At 41.5% G+C, this 22,190-nt stretch overlaps 1 protein-coding gene across 11 annotated transcripts in view; it reads left to right on the forward strand.

The window, feature by feature from the left end:
• The window catches only part of FGGY (FGGY carbohydrate kinase domain containing), a 516,773-nt gene that overhangs the window by 222,509 nt on the left and 272,074 nt on the right, over positions 1–22,190 (forward strand). The window lies entirely within an intron of this gene.

Below are 22,190 nucleotides of genomic sequence, written 5' to 3' on the forward strand. Positions count from 1 at the left end.
AACTCTTCAAAAAATGGACATAGAAGGAACCTACCTCAACATAGTAAAGGCCACATATGATAAGCCTACAACAAACATTCTTAGTGGTGAAAAGCTGAAAGCATTTCACCTAAGATCAGGAACAAGACAAGTGTGTCTACTTTCACCACTATTATTCAACATAAGTTGAAGTTGCCTTAAATTTCAGCATTCAGACAGCTAAGATCATGGTATCTCGTCCCATCACTTCATGGCAAATAGATGGGGAAACAGTGGACACAGAGACAGGCTGTATTTTGGGGGGCTGAAAAATAACTGCAGATGGTGACTGCAGCCATGAAGTTAAAAGATGCTTGCTCCTTGAAAGAGAAGTTATGACCAAACTAGACAGCTTGTTAAAAATCAGAGACATTACTTTGCCAACAAAGGTCTGTCTAGTCAAAGCTATGGTTTTTCCAGTAATCATGTATGGATGTGAGAGTTGTACAGAAAGCTGAGCGCCAAAGAATTGATGCTTTTGAACTGTGGTGTTGAGAAGAGTCTTGAGAGTCCCTTGGACAGCAAGGAGGTCCAACCAGTCCATCCTAAAGAAATCAGTCCTGAACATTCATTGGAAGGACTGATGTTGAAGCTGAAACTCCAATACTTTGGCCACCTGATGTGAAGAACTGACTCCATTGAAAAGACTGTGATGGTGGGAATGATTGAAGATGGGAGGAGAAGGGGCCAACAGAGGATGAGATGGTTGGATGGCATCACTGACTCAATGGACATGAGTTTGAGTAAACTTTGGGAGTTGGTGATGGACAGGGAAGCCTGGCGTGCTGCAGTCCATGGAGTTGCAAAGAGTCGTACATGACTGAGTGACTGAGCTGAACTGAACTGATTCAACATATTTCTGGAAGTCCTAGCTACAATCAGAGAAGAAAAAGAATTAAATGGAATCCAGATCAGAAAAGAAGTAGTAAAGCTCTCACTGTTTGCAGATGACATGATATTGTACATGAAAATCCTAAAGATAGTGTCAGAAAATTACTAGAGCTAATCAGTGAATTTAGCAGAGTTGCAGGATACAAAATCAATACACAGAAATCACTTGCTTTTCTATATAATAGCAATGAAAAATCAGAAAGAGAAATTAAGGCCTCTCTCCCATTTACCTTTATAACCAAAAGAATTAAATATCTAGAACTAAACTTTCCTAAGGAGACAAAAGAACTGTCCACAGAAGATTATGCACTAATGAAAGAAATCAAAGACGACATAAGCAGATGGAGAGATATTCCATGTTCCTGGGTAGGAAGAATCAATACTGTGAAAATGACTATACTACCAAATGTAATCTACAGATTGAACGTGATCCCTATCAGATTACCAATGGCATTTTTCAGAGAACTAGAACCAAAAATTTCACAATTCATATGGGAACACAAAAGACCCCAAACAGCTAAAACAATCTTGAGAAAGAAGAATGGAGCTGGAGGAATCAACCTTCCTGACTTCAGATTATACTACAACACTACAGTCATCAAGACAGTATGGTACTGGCACAAAAACAGAAATATCGACTAGTGGGGCAAAATAGAAAGCCCAGAAATAAATCTGTGCACCTATAGGTACCTTATTTTTGACAAAGGAGGCAGGAATATACAGTGGGGCAAAAACCGCCTCTTCAATAAATGGTGCTGCGAAAACTGGACAGCTTCATGTAAAAGAATGAAATTAGAACACTTCGTAACACCATACAAAAAGACAAACTCAAAATGGATTGAAGACCTAAATATAAGACCAGAAACTATAAAACTCTTAGGAGGAAAACATAGGCAGAACACTCGATGGCATAAATCAAAGCAAGATCCTCTATGACCCAGCTCCTACAGTAATGGAAATAAAAACAAAAGAAAAAAGTGGGACCTGATTAAAAGCTTTTGCACAGCAAAGGAAACTATAAGCAAGGTGAAAAGACAACCCTTAGAATGGGAGGAAATAAGAGCAAATGAAACAACTGACAAAGGATTTATTTCCAAAATATACCAGCAGCTCATACAACTCAATGCCAGAAAAACAAACACCTCAATCAAAAAGTGGGAAAAAACCTAAACAGACATTTCTCCAACGAAGATATACGGATGGCTAACAGACACATGAAAAGATGCTCAGCATCGCTCATTATTAGAGAAATGCAAATCAAAACCACAGTGAGCTATCACCTCACACTGGTCATAATAGCCATCATCAAAAAGTCTACAAATGATAAATGCTGGAGAGGGTGTGGAGACAAGGGAGCGTTCTTGCACTGTTGGTGAGAATGTAAATTTATATGGCCACTGTGGAAGACATTATGGAGATTCCTTAAAAAACTAGGAATCAGCCCACCATATGACCCTGATGCTGGGAAAGATTAAGGGCAGGAGGAGAAGGGGATGACAGAGATGAGGTGGTTGGATGGCATCAACGACTCAATGGACATGAGTTTCGGAAAACTCCAGGAGTTGGTGATGGACTTGGAGGTCTGGCGTGCTGTGGTTCATGGGGTTACAAAGAGTCAGACACGACTGAGCGACTGAACTGAACTGACTGAGCAATCCCACTCCTAAGCATATACCCTGAGGAAACCAAAATTGAGAAAGACACATGTATCCCGTTGTTCACTGCAGCACTATTTACAATAGCTTCAACATGGAAGCACCAAGATGTCCATCAACAGATGAATGGATAAAGAAGCTGTGGTATATATATCAAATGGAATATTACTGAGCCATAAAACGGAATGCATTTGAGTCAGTTCAAATGAGGTGGATGAACCTAGAACCTATTATACAGAGTGAAATAAGTCACAAAAAGAACGATAAATATCATATTCTTATGCATATATACAGAATCTAGAAAAATGGTACTGAAGAATTTTTTTACAGGGCAGCAGTGGAGAAACAAATGTAGAGAATAGACGTGTGGACATGGAGAGAGGGGACGAGAGGGTGAGGTGTTTCGCAAGAGTAACATGGAAACTTGCATTATCATCTGTAAAATAGAGAGCTAAGGGGAATTTGCTGTATGGCTAAGGAAACTCAAACAGGGGCTCTGTGTCAAGCGAGAGGGATGGGATGGGGAAGGAGATGGGAGGGAAGTTCAAAAGGGAGGGGTTATATATATATATCTCATATATATATCAGTTCAGTCGCTCAGTCATGTCCGACTCTTTGCCACCCCATGAACCACAGCATGCCAGGCCTCCCTGTCCATCACCAACTCCCGGAGTTCACCCAAACCCATGTCCATTGTGTTGGTGATGCCATCCAACCATATCATCCGCTGTCATCCCCTTCTTCTCCTGCCCTCAATCTTTCCCAGCATCAGGGTCTTTTCAAATGAGTCAGCTCTTTGCATCAAGTGGTCAAAGTATTGGAGTTTCAGCTTCAACATCAGTCCTTCCAAAGAACACCCAGGACTAATCTCCTTTAGGATGGACTGGTTGGATCTCCTTGCAGTCCAAGGGACTCTCAAGAGTTCTCTCCAACACCACAGTCCAAAAACATCAATTCTTCAGCGCTCAGCTTTCTTTATAGTCCAACTCTCACATCCATACATGACCACTGGAAAAACCATAGCTTTGACTAGATGGACCTTGATTGGCAAAGTTATGTCTCTGCTTTTTAATATGCTGTCTAGGTTGGTCATAACTTTCCTTCCAAGGAGTAAGCATCTTTTAATTTCATGACTGTAATCACCATCCACTGTGATTTTGGAGCCCAGAAAAATAAAGTCTGACACTGTTTCCCAATCTGTTTGCCATAAAGTGATGGGACCGGATGCCATGATCTTAGTTTCCTGAATGTTGAGCTTTAAGCCAACTTTTTCACTCTTTCTTTCACTTTCATCAACTGACTCTTTAGTTCCTCTTCACTTTCTGCCATAAGGGTGGTGTCATCTGCATATCTGAGGTTATTGATATATCTCCCAGCAATCTTGATTCCAACTTGTGCTTCTTCTAGCCCAGCGTTCCTCATAATGTACTCTGCATATAAGTTAAATAAGCAGGGTGACAATATACAGCCTTGACGTACTCCTTTTCCTATTTGGAACCAGTCTGTTGTTCAATGTCCAGTTCTAACTGTTACTTCCTGACCTGTATACAGGTTTCTCAAGAGGCAGGTCAGGTGGTCTGGTATTCCCATCTCTTTCAGAATTTTCCACAGTTTATTGTGATCCACACAGTCAAAGGCTTTGGCATCATCAATACAGCAGAAATAGATGTTTTTCTGGAACTCTCTTGCTTTTTTGATGATCCAGCGGATGTTGTCAATTTGATCTCTGGTTCCTCTGCCTTTTCTAAAACCAGCTTGAACATCTGGTAGTTCATGGTTCACGTATTGCTGAAGCCAAGCTTGGAGAATTTTGAGCATGACTTTACTAGCGTGTGAGATGAGTGCAATTTTGTGGTAGTTTGAGGATTCTTTGGCATTACCTTTCTTTGGGATTGGTATGAAGACTGACCTTTACCATTCCTGTGGCCACTGCTGAGTTTTCCAAATTTGCTGACATATTGAGTGTAGCACTTTCACAGCATTGTCTTTTAGAATTTCAAATAGCTCCACTGGAATTCCATCACCTCCACTAGCTTTGTTCACAGTGATGCTTCCTAAGGCCCTCCTGATTCACATTCCAGGATGTCCAGCTCTAGGTGAGTGTGAGTGTTCACACCTTTGTGATTATCTTGGTCGTGAAGATCTTTTTTGTACAGTTCTTCTGTGTATTGCCACTTCTTCTTAATATCTTCTGTTTCTATTAGGTCCATAACATTTCTGTATCTATATGTATACATACAGATATATCTATATACCTATTGCTGTTTCATCTTGAGGTTTGACAAAAACAACAAAATTCTGTAAAGCAATTATCCTTCAATAAAAAAATAATTTTTTAACAAAAGGGAGGAAAGGGAACAGTGTCCTGATAATGGTTATCATTTGTTGAGTATGTGTTATGTGCCAGGAACTGTTGCCAAGCATTTTATTTGAATTATCAAGTAAATTTTCTGACAGACCAATGAGGTACAAGTCCTATTTATATCTCCTTTTACAGATATGAAAATCAAGACTCACAGAGTTTACATAACTAGCCTAAAGTCTTCATAGCTATTTGGTGAAGGAGCAGGAATTCAAAACCAGGCCTGCATTACTCCAAAAGCTCATGCTTCTTACCAGTAAATTACATCCCCAGTCATTTCATGCATTTTTCATGGGGATGGTGCTGAATCATTCGGCTTCCTGGTTCTGACTCATCTCACTATACAGGGCCAGATCCAGTGTGTCTTCTGCGCTCTGTTTCTCCCTGCCCTTTTGTCCAGCGTAGCGCACCTAGTCTATCACCTTTCTTTCCATTGGTCGTAAAGCAGTAACTTCTTATGGACTGTTCCTGTGATGCAGTAGAAGTCTGGTAAGTTTGCCAGGGAGTAAAAGTGTGTTTGTTCAGGACTATAATGTTTTCTGAAAGGGATATTCAATCACAGATCTGACTTTTTTATGAGCCTCATCTATTTCCTTGTGATTGGAAAAATGCTTCCGTAAGCAATGCCTCCATGAAGTTTCACTATCACATGAATTTATTTTTAAAGATTTGGCAATAGAAAGCACTCAAATTATTGATAATATGTAATTAATATATAGTAAATAATCTGTGTTTTAAACTAAGATTCACCACCATGGTGATGAGAATATGTGTTTTTATTTTTTTGTAAGCCAAAGACTTATGATAGATGGATTATCCATCACTAAGGAGTATGTAAACACATTAATCTGGGGACTTAGTTTTTCTCTTTTTGTCAGGAAAAAAAACCTGATTCTCCTCTTCAGAAGAATGTTGTTTTTTTTTTTAAGCTCATTAAGATGGTTCCAAAAGTCTTGGCTAGCAAACACCTTTTTAAAAAATCAATTTTTCAATAATTTAGAGTGAATCAGACCCTTATTGTACATTTCCCTTAAAAGAGATATGCTTTCACAATAATTAAAGTTGAGGCAGCTTTATAGATCTTGAGATAATGTGCTCAGAAAATGTCCTTTGATTTGCTGTGAACCCCAAAGCTTTGATAAAACTGAATAGGACTGAGATTAAATTCTCCCTTTCACTGCCAGCTAGTGGCACATGACCCACAGGTACAGGCCCACCTCATCTATGTATTCTTACCCTTTTCTTAACAAAATTCAGACTTTTAGCTGAATATAGGTATCTTTACATTTCCTGGCTTCCTTTGCAGCTACATATGTTCATCTAAGTTTTGACCAACGTGATGTAAGCAGAAGTATCCTGTGAAATTCCTCAGAGAGCTCCTTTAAGTGGGGAGAGGGGCATCTGAAAAGGCCCCCTTCCTTCATACCTGAATCAAGTAAACTGGCTGGAGTTCTTGCAGCCATTTTAGATAAGGAAGACAAGAGTCGTTTGACAACGATGGCAGAGTAGTGAGCATATGTGGTGCTACGGAACCTGTTTTGAATTTGCTCTGTTGAATTCCTTTACAAGAGAAATTTGTTTTTGTTTTGTATGTCAGTCTTTTGTGGGTTTGTAACTACATTTAATTATAACTAATAAAATAGTGACTCGGCAGGTTAGAGGAAACAGAAAGAACATGAACATGATAAGTTTAGCTGTATTTATTTATTGAGCCCCTTCTGTGTGCGAGGAACTATTCTGAGAGCTTTATCTGTTATAGCTCACATTACTCACTCAAAAGTCTTCTAAGAGACTATTATCCCCATTTTACAGGTGATGAAACAGAGGCATAGAGAGGTTAAATCACTTACCCAGTTTCATACAACCAAGTCAGGAGTTGAAACCAATCTAGGTCTAGAACTTTCCCTAAACCACTGTGGGGATGTGACTTAACAACATTTCACAAACAAGTAAAAGCTAGATATTTGATGAAGTGTGTTTTATATCTGTATGCTCAGTCATGTCCGACTCTTTGCAACCACGTGAACTGTTACTCACTAGGCTCCTTGGTCCATGGGATTTTCCAGGCAAGAATGCTGGAGTAACTTGCCATTTCTTCCTCCAGGGGATCTTTCTGATCCAGGGATTGAACCCCAGTCTCCTTTGTCTTCTGCACTGCAGGCAGATTCTTTACCCACTGAATCATAGATTAGAAGAAAAAGCCAGATTCAGACTCCAGCTTTTCCCCATGTAGCAGATTTACCCCCTATACCTGACTGTCACTATGTTGAGTGTCCTCTGTAGCTTTCCCGGACTCCCCCTGTTCCTTGAACTTCTCATATGACAGTACCTTGAAAAACCTGTATGCTGGTCAGGAAACAACAGTTAGAACAGGACATGGAACAACAGGCTGGTTCCAAATAGGAAAAGGAGTATAAGGTTGTATATTGTCACCCTGCTTATTTAACTTATATGCAGAGTACATCATGAGGAACGCTGGTCTGGAAGAAGTAAAAGCTGGAATCAAGATTGCCAGGAGAAATATCAATCACCTCAGATATGCAGATGACACCACCCTTATGGCAGAAAGTGAAGAGGAACTCAAAAGCCTCTTGATGAAAGTGAAAGAGGAGAGTGAAAAAGTTGGCTTAAAACTCAACATTCAAAAAACTAAGATCATGGCATCTGGTCCCATCACTTCATGGGAAATAGATGGGAAACAGTGGAAACAGTATCAGACTTTATTTTTTGGGGCTCCAAAATCACTGCGGATGCTGATTGCAGCCATGAAGTTAAAAGATGCTTACTCCTTGGAAGGAAAGTTATGACCAACCTAGATAGCATATTAAAAAGCAGAGACATTACTTAGCCAACCAAGGTCCATCTAGTCAAGGCTACGGTTTTTCCCATGGTCATGTATGGATGTGAGAGTTGGACTGTGAAGAAAGCTGAGTGCCGAAGCATGGATGCTTTTGAACTGTGGTGTTGGAGAAGACTCTTGAGAGTCCCTTGGACTGCAAGGAGATCCAACCAGTCCATCCTAAAGGAGATCAGTCCTGGGTGTTCATTGGAAGGACTGATGCTAAAGCGAAGCTCCAATACTTTGGCGTCCTCATGCGAAGAGTTGACTCACTGGAAAAGACTCTGATGCTGGGAGGGATTGGGGGCAGGAGGAGAAGGGGACGACAGAGAATGAGATGGCTGGATGGCATCACCGACTCTATGGACGTGAGTTTGAGTGAACTCTGGGAGTTGGTGATAGACAGGGAGGCCTGGCGTGCTGTGATTCATGGGGTCTCAAAGAGTCAGACACGACTGAGTGACTGAACTGAACTGAACCATGTGTATTGGGCATCCACTCTGGGACTGGCACTTTGCCAGGCACATAAATGAATTCATGATAGCCCTGACCAAAAGACTACACAGGTTGGTCAGAGAGTTGAGACCTGAACCTTTGAGTAAGGCTGAGAAACAAGGGAAATACAGAACAACATTACCACACCCAGGGAACCCATGAGTGTTTCCAAAACTGAAGTGGCAGCCCATAGTTAAGTGCTGTGTGAGCAGGAAGAAATCAATATTGTGAATCAAAAGGAATGGAGATCTTTGGGATCCAAAGCTCTCAGGGAGTAGGTCTCTTAATGGCAACCCACTCCAGTACTCTTGCCTTGAAAATCCCGTGGCTGGAGGAGCCTGGTAGGCTGCAGTTCATGGGGTCGCTAAGAGTGGGACATGACTGAGCGACTTCACTTCAAGGGTAAATCAATCAGTGAGGGAGTCTTACAGAGTTTGTAAAATTTGGCTTGCTGCTGCTGCTAAGTTGCTTCAGTCGTGTCCGACTCTGTGCGACCCCATAGACTGCAGCCCACCAAGTTCTGCTGTCCTTGGGATTCTCCAGGCAAGAACAAAAGTGAAAAGTGAAAGTGAAGTTGCTCAGTCGTGTCCAACTCTTAGTAGTAGGTAAATTAGGCTGCCCTCTCCTTTCTGCCCTTTCTGTGTCACAGGTTTAGTTCTTCAATTCCATGCTTACCTGCTTTGGTACCTAATCCTCTTCTCGCTGCTGGCCATACTTTCCCAGCCTTTCTCCCTAGATAAGTTCTGCTCATCCTCCTGCTCTCAGTGACCTACAAGGAGGCTCTTCTTAGTAGACCAGATCTCTCTAATACACCCTCTGAATGTGGTAGAACCCATCAAAATAAAAAATAAAAAAACCCATCTAAAGTCAGTACCTATTGTGAGAATTTTGTCAGCCAGAATTATCCTTGAAAATCCCATAGGCAGCAGGATCCACAGTGGAAACTGACAAAACAGCAGAAGCAAAACTGCAGTATTTAGTTTTTCTTCCTTTGAGATACTGGCCTATTTTAGGGTCTAAGTTTATGAAAGAATTATATCACATTCAGCTGAGCACCCCCAGGAGCTCAGGTAGGAGACCGTGATAAAAATGGTGCCCTCTGAAGTTCAGGGCCTGCAGAACTGTATACAAGGGCTTGTTTAAGAATTATATGTAACAATAGGAGACACACTATGAGAAAATCAGAGCTGAAGCCGAAACCCAGCAGAGTGGATTTGCATCCTACTCTAGGTCTGGGTTCCCTGAGTGGGATGGTGAAATAAATCAATTGCATTATTTGTATTGCTTAATTTCTCTCTGCATCTTCATTTGCTTCCTGAATCCTGTGTGCACTTGAATTTGTGTCATTTCTATGCACACCACAAATCTTGTGCACTTCCTTTTATAACACTCATTATGTTTGAATTTTTCATGGATTGTTTGTAATTATAAGCTTAATGTTCATGGTCGATTACACATTCCATGAGGGCAGGGGCATGTCCACCTGCTGTAGCTCAGAACCAACATGGTACCTGAGTCAGTTTTGCCAGGCAGTTCCTTGTCAAACACTGATGTGGCTTTCTAGTCTCCGGGCTTCAAGACAATCCACTGAGCAGCTTTCTCAGTTACTTAGGGCTGAAATCTAGAGCTGCTGAGGCACTCAGTTAAGCCTGCTGGGAGATAAAATCTGCCTGGGCTGGTGCTACTCTAATGCTGCAGAAACTCCTGAAACTGATAATTATCCAGAGACACTTGATATATGAAAGGCCTTAGGAGTTTTGGACCACCTTGGCTCATTATCACCTCGTTAAGCCCCCCACCTCTAAATGCTCATCTCACCATTCCCACTGCCAGCCCCAGGCCCCAAGGCTTCTCCCCAGCCTGACTTTGAGGAGGCATTTTCACAAGGGAATTTCACTGCCGTGTGATCTTGAGCATATGTCAGTGTTGGTTTCCGAAAAGGCAACCAGGTAACACCAGCATGATCTCCTCCCTCTTAATTTTTTCTTTTATTTTGCAAAAAAAGTAAAAGTAAAGAGAACTAATGAAAAGTCAAAAAGTAAATGAAAGCAAAAAACAACCTCAACACTCAAACACCCCAATACAATTTTAATTAACTTTGCCTTTTTTTTCCTGGACAATTTAACACAATTAAAACCCCTATTTATATACTAGTTTGTGACTTGCAGTCTTTAAAGTAACACTATCATGTATTCATATTTCTGTTTTTCATTATGCCCTTTATAAGCATAATTTTAATTATAAAGTGTAAAATTTTCTGAAAACATGAAAATAATTTTTTATCTAATGTTGCTCTTATAAAGTAGTATTAGACACAGGTTGTCCTTATTGGATACAAAGAATCAGGCTGTGTCCTTTTCTCAGATTTCATCCTCCCAACTCTGGAATTCTATAAGAAAATGGCTGAATACTCTTAGGATGTGTAAAAACAAAATATCATATTTCAGCTCTCAACTGTTTTAGGGCCAGTGGCTAAGTTAGTTCTACAGCTCTACCCATCATTTTGATAATAACTATTGTTCATTTATTTTGCATGGACTGTCTGGCCCCACACTGTAGTATATGCATCAAGAGAGGTATAATCTCTCTGCATAGTGTGATTCCTCTGTTTCCTCTAAAGTTTTGTTATCTTTTGAATCTCCCTGCTTATTTGGGTTCTGTCTTTTGTATGAGAGGCTGTCTTCAGATGCTCGGGTGATTCTTGGCTGTTTATATTTGAGAATGGGGTACTAAATAGCTGATCGAAAATTCTGTTATAGGGCTTATCAGCACAGTCCTCCCTATAGGGCAAGCTGGATGGTTTGCTTACTATGAGAATCTTTGAATTTCTTCTCTTGTTTTTTCCCAGAAAAAAAAAAAAAATCTTCTGATATTTTAATATCCCATAGCAGGGATACAGGCCTGGCTTCTGGAGTTCAAGAAAGCAGGGTAAGAATGAGGTTGGATGTCTCTATACTCATTATGAAATCTTTTGCTCTTTCTTTACTCTTTGTACATCAGCTTCCCTACTCTCACTTGCCTGGTATCCTGTATCCAGGTCCAGTTTTGCTCTTTCCAGGGAATAAGTCTTTGGCCAGGCTGGGGAAAGGTATGGTCATGCCAATGTCATGTCAGTGTTGAGCTTACCTTTTTATTATATAGGCTTTCAAGCAGACCTCCTATTTTCAACCACAAATGTCACTTCCAGAGATAATGTGTACCACTAAATTCCTAAGCCTTTGGAGGTTCTGCAGGGCAGATGGTGTTGCTTCTTACCTTTTCTAACAACCAGTTGAGGATTCAGGTCACTTGGGGTTCATGGCTCTTCTTTCCAAGCTTCCAAAAGTTTGTTGCTGCTATCACCTTTTACATTTTGGGGGCCTTATTTCTTTTAAAAGATGTACCCTTGTACCTCACACTCACCAGGATGAGAGTGTTAGCAAGAATGTAGAGAGACTGAATGTTCTGTGTATTGTTGATGGGAATGTAAAATGGTGTATCAGCTGTGGAAAACAGTATGGTGGTTCCTTAAACAATTAAAAATAGACTTATCATGTGATCCAGCATTCCATTCTTGGGTATATACCCAAGAGAATTGAAGACAGGACTTGAAGAGATAAATGTGTACACCCCTGTTCAAATAGCTATTGACAATAGCTGTGTCCAGTGACAGATGAACAGATAAAATGTGGAATAGACATACAATGGAATATTATTCAGCCTGGAAAAGGAAGGAAATTCTGACATGGTCAAAGATGAACTTTGGAAACATTAAGAGAAACAAGACAATCACAAAAGGTCAAATCTTATATGACTCCACTGATATAAGGTACCTAGAGTAATTAAATTCAGAGACAGAAATTAGAATGGTGGTTGCCAGGGGCCAAGAGTAGGGGGAGAATGGGAATTTATTGTTTCATGCATGTAGAGCTATAGTTTTGCCAGATGAAAAGAGTTCTGGAGATGGATGATAGTGATAGTTCCATAACAGTGTGAATGCACTTAATTGCACACTGAGCTAAAAATGGTTAAGATTTTAAATTTTATATTGTGTTTATTTTACTACAGTTTGAAAAAAAGGAATACCCCTTTACTTTTACTTCACTCCCAACCTGAGAGAGAGAGAAAACTAATTAATATACTCAATCTGTTATGTAAATAGAAGTCCATCATTTCCTATTTTATAGGAAGCCTTCTGGAACTTAAATGACTTGCCCTGGTCACAGAGCTAGTCATTGGTGGGTGAGGATTTGATCTCATTCTGGGAGGAAGGCAGGGGCTCTTAACTGCTGTGATGCGTTGATTGATTGATTCATTCAGCAACCAGCAAATGTTCTTTTAGCATCTTCTTCGTTCCATCATTCTTGATGGTAACAGTGAGCCCAAATATTTAGCTTATATTGCATTACAGTGAGAGGAGGGGATTCCATACAATAGCAAAAACATATACAGACAGGACAGTGGCAAATATTGATGTGTGTCATGATGGAAACAAAATCCTGACTGCAGTGTGGTGGTGGGGAACAATTTTGAGTTGAGACCTTAAAGTGGAGATGGTTTCAGCAACGTGAACAATTGGCCATAGAAACGGCATGAGAAACAGCATGTGTTTAGGCCCCAGGAGTTGACTAAGACTAATTCTTTTAAGGAAGTCAAAAAGACCAATTTAGCAGAATGTAGTCAGAGAGGGGATTGGCAAGAGGCAGGGTAAAAGATTTTTTAAATGTGGAGCCTCATGAGCCTTGAGGTAAGGCAGATGGAGTTTCCCTCAGGGTGATGAGAGAAAGCCATCAGAGGGTTTTCAGAAGGGGAATGATGTGATGATTTTGCCTTTTAGCATGTGGTTGATTTTCACCAAGTGTCTACCATATAGCAAGTGCTTAGGTAGACACCAGAAATGCAGCAATGAGCAGACACTGTGGCCCACAAGGAAATTATATTAAAAAACTGAGACATTACTTTGCCAACCAAGGTCCGTCTAGTCAAGGCTATGGTTTTTCCCGTGGTCATGTATGGGTGTGAGAGTTGGACTGTGAAGAAAGCTGATCGCCGAAGAATTGATGCTTTCGAACTGTGGTGCTGGAGAAGACTCTTGAGAGTCCCTTGGACTGCAAGGAGATCCAACCAGTCCATTCTAAAGGAGATCAATCCTGGGTGTTCATTGGAAGGACTGATGCTAAAGCTGAAACTCCAATACTTTGGCCACCTCATGCGATGAGTTGACTCACTGGATAAGACTCTGATGCTGGGAGGGATTGGGGGCGGGAGGAGAAGGGGACGACAGAGAATGAGATGGCTGGATGGCATCAGCGACTTGATGGACATGAGTTTGAGTGAACTCCGGGAGTTGGTGATGGATAGGGAGTCCTGGCATGCTGTGATTCATGGGGTCTCAAAGAGTCGGACATGACTGAGCAAGTGAACTGAACCGAACTGAAGGAAGAAAGAGCAGACAATGCCATGAAAATATAGCAGCCTAGCCTGCAGTGTACACTCTGAGACTAAAGATGATTTTTAGGAAAAAATTTCCAGGATCAGTATAGAAATCTATAGTTCAGCTTGGCCTTTCCCAAATAAAACACCAAGAGCTTTATTTCCCAAATAAAACACCAAGAGTTTGTTTTAAATAACATCTTCTAACAGATTTTTGAACTCATGGAGTGTGAAATACACCCTGGGAAACACTGAATTAAGGAAAGATGACAATTAAGTTATATGCCAGGTGAGATGGCTACGCTGAGAGGAGAACGAACAGAGTTCAGGGTGTGGAAGAGGTAGGCATTCAGGGTGGCCTTCCGGGAGGAGCTGAGCCCTGAGTTGCTTCCTATGGCAGAAAGAGAAGTTAGCTATGTGAAGAAGCAAGGAAAGGGATATTCCATAGAGAAATAACAGCCTGAGTACAGACATCGAGACCCAAATAGCCACTTTATTATCCTAGGAAAATAGATGCACAGACTTCAAGCAGGACAGAATCCATTGTTTCACTCTGTAGTGGAAAGAGTTGTTTTAAAATGGAGATGATAGGATGTGGTTTTCCTAATCTGGATTTTAGTGTCAACTGCTGATTTCTGCTGTCCAGTAGGCACCTGTCCTCTGTTGCCTTTGTTGGCCTCTCTCACTTTCCCAGTATCCTTTCCACACCCTTTTTCTCCCCTGCCCTGCACACGCGGTACAGCTCTGTCTTGGGAAGGGCAGACAGAAGCCCCTTGCTGTGCACTTTTTTCACCTGTGTCAGGTGGCTCAGCCTTCCTGGAACGTGGGTTTCCTGTGAGTACCTCCAGTGCTGTAGCACCATCCTCCCTGTCTTCACATTGTCTCCACATCCTCTCCCATTGCCTCCCGGTGTGGTGTTCCCTTCCACATCCTTCCAAGTTCATTTGCATCTCATTGGTGCAAGGCAACATAATGAGAGGATGTCATATTTCCCACAGGAGAGAGTCTCGCTCACAGCAGGACCCAAGGAAATGGAAAGGTATCTCACAGATACCCAACAATCTCGCTTCTGTGTGCTCAGCCCCTTCTGTCTGATAGAATAGAGGTACTTTACGTGGATTATGCTTTCTTCATTGTTATTAGATGATTGAAAGAAATAGCTTCTACTTATAAGGTACCAGACACTGTGCCAAGCATTGTATATTATCATTTAATTTTCACAACCCTAAGTGTGTGTTATTAGTTCTGTTTTGAACATGAGGAGAAAGCGGCTGGGGAGTCATTTGCACAGGGTCACTCAGCTGATCAGAAGAGAGGCCATTATTTAAACCAAGTGTTCATTTGTGAAGTTCACGCATCCAGTACACAGTGTCACTAAATGATTTAATTGTAAACATTTATTTTCTGGGGATTCTGTGCCTACATCAGCTTATGCTTCAGGCTCATCAGGGGAACTTTTAAAAGTAAGGATTCTCAGGCCGCACTTTAAGACCATTGAGCAAAAGTCAGATGGGGCTCAGGAACTGCTGTTTTCGAAGGCGCTCTAGGTGATAATGCAGTTGCCGTTGTTCAGTCGCTCAGTCATGTCTGATTCTTTGCGACCCTATTGACCACAGCATGCCAGGTTTCACTGTCCTTCACCCGTCTCCTGGAGTTTGCTCAAAATCATGTCCATTGAGTCAGTGATGCCATTCAGCCGTCTCAGCAGTGGTTCTCATCAAGATCGCTTGGAGGGCCATTTGGGCTGCACCCCAGAGCTTCTGCTCCAGGAGGTCTGGAGTGCAGCCCAAGAATGTGCCTTTCTAGCAGGTTCCCAGGTGCCATTCATGCTGCCACTGGGGAACCTGCTTTGATAACACCAGTGTGATGCAGCAGGTAAAAAATGAGGGAACAGAGCAAAGTGATGAGAACAGGAGAGTTGGCACTTAGAAGGCAAATGCTCATGCAGTTTCCTTAAGTCCTTGAGGTTTTAATTAATTCTGACCAAACATTTTAATTCAGAAATAGGAAGAGAGATGTTGAAGTGGGTTTAGAATCTGACAGCTGGCATCAGTTCCCAGCTTCACCGCTTATGAAGGCTCCAGGCTCCAGTTTTTCCAGCTGAAAAATGGCACTGCTCATAACTGCCTCCCAGAAATTTCATAAATAGAGTCTTGGTCTCCATCTCTTCCCTTTCCACTTACCTTAGGAAAGAATCGTGAAATCCCAAAGGCTTCACTTTTAGTCTTTAGTTCAGGAGGTTTCCTCAGGCTGTGGAAGTGAGCTCTAGTGTGAATTCATTTTGTGAATTAGTTAGGCCTGATATAGTTGGTATCTCTTCTGACATGTTTTCCTGCTCCTTCGTTGTCCCCAAGAGCATATGCAAGGTGGAAAAATGGTAGAATCCTGGAGCATCTGTTGGGTAGGCCGCTAGCTCATGGCCTGGAGTTTTGGCTTTGGGGAGAAAGCAATACCGGCCTTCTGTTGGAGAGGGAGGCTAGGGTTACTAAGCAGAATCTTATTGAGAGAATTTGCAAGCACATTTTGAAGACTGTCATTTTCCCAGAAAGGAAGAGTAGAGCTAATAGCAACACCTGGTCTTTGGGAAACAAAGGGAAATGAGTTTTACAACCAGAGCAACTAGATCCTGACTCCAACCCTGCTATTTATTTGAAGTGGAACTCAGACATGTTATAAATCCATCCTCTATCTTGGTTTCTTCATCTACAGTATGGGAATGACCTCTGCTCCCTCACAGGCTTAATAAGAGACTTTAAATGAATATAAGAAGCATAAAGTACATTGTATCATGCTTGGGTCACAGTTGGTGCTTAATGCAATGTGGCCTCTTCCATTATTTCCTTCTTTATAACTTCATGTCTATGGGGGGAAAAGAGGGAAATACTTAAGGAAAGTCGGTTAAGTGCCTTGCAGTATGCTAGATTGTTTTATATTCATCATCTTACTCATTTCTTCATAGCATTCCTTTTGTATACTATTCTCACCGGATTATACAAATTTTTATAGCTGGTAAGTGTTCAAGTGGATTTGAACCCTAGTATGTCCAAATTCAACACCTGTGCTCCTTCCATCGTATCTCACTGAGCAAGGAATCTGGGACAGCATCTGTCTAAGGAAGGAGATGCAAGTGTTTTGGGTGTGACCTTTCTGGCTGGAAAAAGTTTTCATACTTTTGCCTTGTTTTTCTAGTTCCTTAATGATGTGAGCTTTGGAGAATATTAGACATTTATTTATGGCTTCTCCTTCTAAGTGAGGGATAGCAGAGGTGTCATTCCTAAACTCCTCAAGTAAGCCATGGTGCCATGTAGTTGAGGATGAATTCAAAGATGTTCTCTACAGTATTATTTATAAAAAGAAGGGTTAGAAATGACAGTGTTGAGTTTTATCTGAGGCCTGTGCTCCTGGAAAGCTGGGAAGGTTTACAAATGCCCCCAAGCTTTGTGTTCCAGGAAATGGCAGCTGCAGAGAATTGTCCTTCCCTGTGTGACTTGGATAAGACTCATGAGTGGCTCCTTTGCTTACTTCCAACAAGGCCAGACACAGACCCTCCACATTCCCATTCTTTGCTTTATGAATGATTAGCTGCACTGCATGTCCCCACTGATCATTTAGAACAAAATACAGGTTTAACCATACATTGTGCTTCCTCAGGCCCCTGACCTTTGGCCCACCTTCAGCCTGAACCAACATACAGCCCTCCTTAAGAGTCTGGTATAAAGGTTCTCCAGAGGAACAGATGAATAGGGTGCATGTGGATGAGAGCATGTGCATTTTATAATGAATTGGTTCATGCAGTTGTAGAGGCTGGCAAATCTCAAGATCTGCAGGGTAAGTTGGTAACATTGAGACTCAGGAGAGCTGATGGTGTAGTTCCATCCTGAAGATGGCAGGTTGGAGACTCAGGAAGAGCTGGTGTTTCATTTCAAGTCCAAAAGCAGGAAAAAAGCCTTGAGAGTCCCTTGTACTACAAGGAGATCCAACCAGTCCATTCTAAAGGAGATCAATCCTGGATGCTCATTGGAAAGACTGATGCTAAAACTGAAACTGCAATACTTTGGCCACCTCGTGTGACGAGTTGACTCACTGGAAAAGAATCTGATGCTGGGAAAGGTTGGGGACTGGAGGAGAAGGGGACAACAGAAAATGAGATGGCTGGATGGCATCACCGACTTGATGGACATGAGTTTGAGTGAACTCCGGGAGTTGGTGATGGACAGGGAGGCCTGGCATGCTGTGATTCATGGGGTCGCGGAGAGTCGGACACGACTGAGCAACTGAATTGAACTGAATTCTGTCTTAGTGGGGGTTGGAGGTAGGTCGAGGAATGCATCAGCCTTTTTGTTCAAGTCTTTAACGGATTAGATGAGGCCCACCCATGTTAGGGAGGGCAGTCTGCTTTATTCAGTCTGTTGATTTAAATGTTCATCTCCATCCAAAAACACCTTCACAGACATACCTAGAAAAACATTTCATCAAATATCTGGTCACCCTGTGGCCTAGTCAGGGTAACATGGAAAATAAACTATCATGGGTCCCTCCCCAGAAATAAACTGGCCTCAAAGTAAAACACTCTGATCTACTCTCTAATCACACCACTGTTTCTTGCCATTTCCCTACACTTTATTCTTTCTAGCGTTGTTTACTCTATAAAAGACACACAATTTATGTGTAACGCTTCAGACACTTACAGATTTTATGGTTACAGTATTCTCCATATTGCAGTAAAATTTTCCTCCCCTATTGCAAAAGCCCCTTTACCCCCTTAAAATAATCCATACTAAGTCTTTCCTGGTGATCACCCACCTAGAGCCAGACATCCTGGAGTGTGAAGTCAAATGGGCCTTAGGAAGCATCACACAGAAAAAAGCTACTGGAGGTAATGGCTATTTTACATCCTAAAAGATGATGCTGTTAAAGTGCTTCACTAGGTATGCCAGAAAATTTGGAAAACTAAGCAGTGGCCACAGACTGGAAAAGGTCAGTTTTCATTCCAATCCCAAAGAAAGGCAATGCCAAAGAATGCTCAAACTACTGTACAGTGGCACTCATCTCACGCGCTAGCAAAGTAGTGCTCAAAATTCTCCAAGCCAGGCTTCAACAGTATATGAACCGAGAAATTCCAAATGTTCAAGCTGGATTTAGAAAAGGCAGAGGAACCAGAGATCAAATTGCCAATATCCATTGGATCATAGAAAAAGCAAGAGAATTCCAGAAAAACATGTACTTCTGTTTCACTGACTGCACTAAAGCTTTTGACTATGTGGATCACAACAAACTGTGGAAAATTCTTCTGAGAAATCTGTATGTAGGTCAAGAAGCAACAGTTAGAACTAGACATGGAACAACAGACTGGTTCCAAATTGGGAAAGGAGTATGTCAAGGCTGTATATTGTCACCCTGCTTATTTAACTTACATGCAGAGTACATCATGCGAAATGCCAGGCAGGATGAAGCACAAGCTGGAAACAAGATGGCTGGGAGAAATATAAAAAACCTCAGATATGCAGATGACACCACCCTTATGGCAGAAAGCAAAGAGGAACTAAAGAGCCTCTTGATAAAAGTGAAAGAGGAGAGTGAAAAAGCTAACTTAAAACTCAGCATTCAAAAAACTAATATCAAGGCATCTGGCCCCATCACTTCTTGGCAAATAGAAGGGAAAACAATGGAAACAGTGAGAGACTTTATTTTCTTGGGCTCCAAAATCACTGCAGATGGTGACTGCAGCCATGAAATTGAAAGATGCTCGATTGGAAGAAAAGCTATGACCAACCTAGACAGCATATTAAAAAATAGAGACATTACTTTGCTGACATAGTCAAGGCTATAGTTTTTCCAGTAGTCATGTATAGATGTGAGAATTGGACTATAAAGAAAGCCGAGCACCGAAGAATTGATGATTTTAAAATGTGCTGTTTGAGAAGACTCTTGAGAGTTCCTTTGACTGCAAGATCAAACCAGTCCATCCTAAAGGAAATCAGTCCTGAATATTCATTGGAAGGACTGATGCTGAAGCTGAAGCTCCAATACTTTGGCCTCCTGATGTGAAGAACTGACTCATTGGAACAGACCCTGATGCTGGGAAGGATTGAAGGCAGGAGAAGGGGACAACAGAAGATGACCTGATTGGATGGCATTACTGACTCGATGGACATGAGTTTGAACAAGCTTTAGGAGTTGGTGATGGATGGGGAAGCCTGGCCTGCTGCAGTCCTTGGGTTGCAAAGAGTCAGAGACGACTGAGCAATTGAATTGAATTGAAGCCTGTCCTAAGTAAATTTAGATCTGTTTTTAATTTGACAGAAACCAAGTTTCTGAAACTAAGGACTTAGTTCAATAATATGGCACATCCATATTACAGAATGATACATTTTCAAAAGGAATGTACTCACTGATGAATAAAGAGGTCTGTGACATACTGCTGAGCTAAAAAGGCAAACTATAAAATGGCATACTTGTTATATCCCTTGTACGTAAAAGTAGACATGTATGTATGGTATGTTCATGTGTGTTCAGTAGTCTGCCAGGTTGGTCTGTTCATGGGATTTCCCAGGCAAGAATACTAGAGTGGGTTGCCATTTCCTCCTCCAACGGATCTTCCCAACCCAGGGATCAAACCTGCGTCTCCTGCATTAGCAGGCAGATTCTTTACCACTGAACCACTGGTACCTTAATATATTGGTAAGATATTCTCTATGAGTTTCAGGGGTAATTATCTCTGGGGGAAGGAAATAAGTGGGGAATTTTTTCTGCTGTCTTTTTGTAGTGTTTGAATTGGCTGTAGGAATTTGTATTATCTTTGTAGAGAGGAAAAAAACAGTTTTTCTACATATTATATTTCTGCATAATAGCTTTGTGATCTTGATTTTTGTTTAAAAAATAGTCGACTCTGGCTATGCAAGCTAGGGCCTGGTGGATTAACCTCATAGACACCTCCCCAACCTGCCTCATATATGTCCACCCTTGTTCACCTTCCAGAGGCTACACAGTCCCAAAACTCTATGCCAAAGGTAGAATCCTGCACAGTTTGTCTGTTTCTTCTCCTGACCCAAGGCATTGAAGCCTGTTAGAAATCTGGGCTAGCTCCCTCTGCACCCAGTTCCCTCTTTGGAAATAATCCCTGTGGCCATTGTGAAAGGATGAGATGGCCAGTGACACTTCTGGGCTCTGAGCCAGCCTTCCATTTGGGCATGGTCTGTTCAATCTCCCCAGTCCTGTGTCCAGAAAATGAGACTTTGAAATGGAGAAATTAGATTTTGTTTTATTTACAAAGCTTAAAGTTGCATCTTCTTATCACTTGAGTATTTTCCCTAATATCTCTATGAGCCTTCTCCCTTCCCAACATACACACTGGATGAGCCAGACGGAGACTTAAAAGACATTAAATTAGAGCATCATGTTTGGAAACTTTTCCTGCTAAATTCCCATGGTTGGGGGTTCAGGGATTTTACTCTGATGTTTGGCTCAATGCCAGCCTGGCATATTCCACTCCTACTTGTGGGTCCTTCAGTGTCAGCATCTTCACTCACTCAGAATGAGGTCACTGTCTTTGTGGTTAAATAGTGGACACTTTCTGCTCTTCACTTTTTGTTCTACAACACAGCCTTAGAGCCTGACGCTGGGATAGAGCTAAGGCAAAAGGAGAAAGGGGTGGCAGAGGATGAGATGGTTAGATAGCATCACCAACTCAATGGACATGAATTTGAGCAACCTCTGGGAGGTAGTAGAGGACAAAGGAGCCTGGTGCGCTGCAGTCCATGAGGTCACAAAGAGTCCGACGTGACTTAGAGACTAAACAACAACAGCCTTACAGACCTACAGTTTTCCAGCACCAGATTACCATCACTCCCCTGTAGAATACCTTCCCATCACAGTTTCTCACTATAGATTAAGTTTGACATTAGAACCCCTGAACCTCAAGCCCCCAGATCTGGATGTCTCATAGATGTCAGGGCTAGGGCATCCATCACTTTGGGACATTGCCTGTCTAGTTGAACCAAATCAGATTTATGTATTGATTCCATTTGGGGAAAAAAAAGCTCTGGTTTTTTCGGAAAAGTTTAAAAACCACAGCCACATTCTGTTTATTCATATATCTTAGATGTTTCTAAACTTTGGTCATAAAAGAATTTAACTTCTTAGAACACAACAACAAACTCAGCCCTTTTTGCCTTTATGTGCAGTGTTTCTCTTTGTAGCTTGGCTATTGAAATGAAATAGCTATTAAACAGCTGTTAAATTGAGTTCTTCACAGCAGTCTCTCCTTGCCCAGTTGAGTTCACCATACATTCCCCTCTCCTTTATATGTATATCTGTATGTCTGTATCTGTGTATTTATATCCCCTTGAAGGATCTCAACACCCTGAGACCCTGGTCTTTTAATATTGTCTAAGTATTGTTGAGTTTTGCTGTTAAACCTGACCAAAGGGACACGTTGTCGTCTGCTTTCCATATTCTGTCTGGTAAATGGTTGGTTGTCAGGACAACAGCATAGAAGGTGGAGGGTCATTGATAACCA

The sequence above is a fragment of the Moschus berezovskii genome, chromosome 4, assembly GCF_049115385.1.
Source record: "Moschus berezovskii isolate FMDL1 chromosome 4, NW_MosBer_1.0, whole genome shotgun sequence".
Taxonomy (NCBI): Eukaryota; Metazoa; Chordata; class Mammalia; order Artiodactyla; family Moschidae; genus Moschus; species Moschus berezovskii.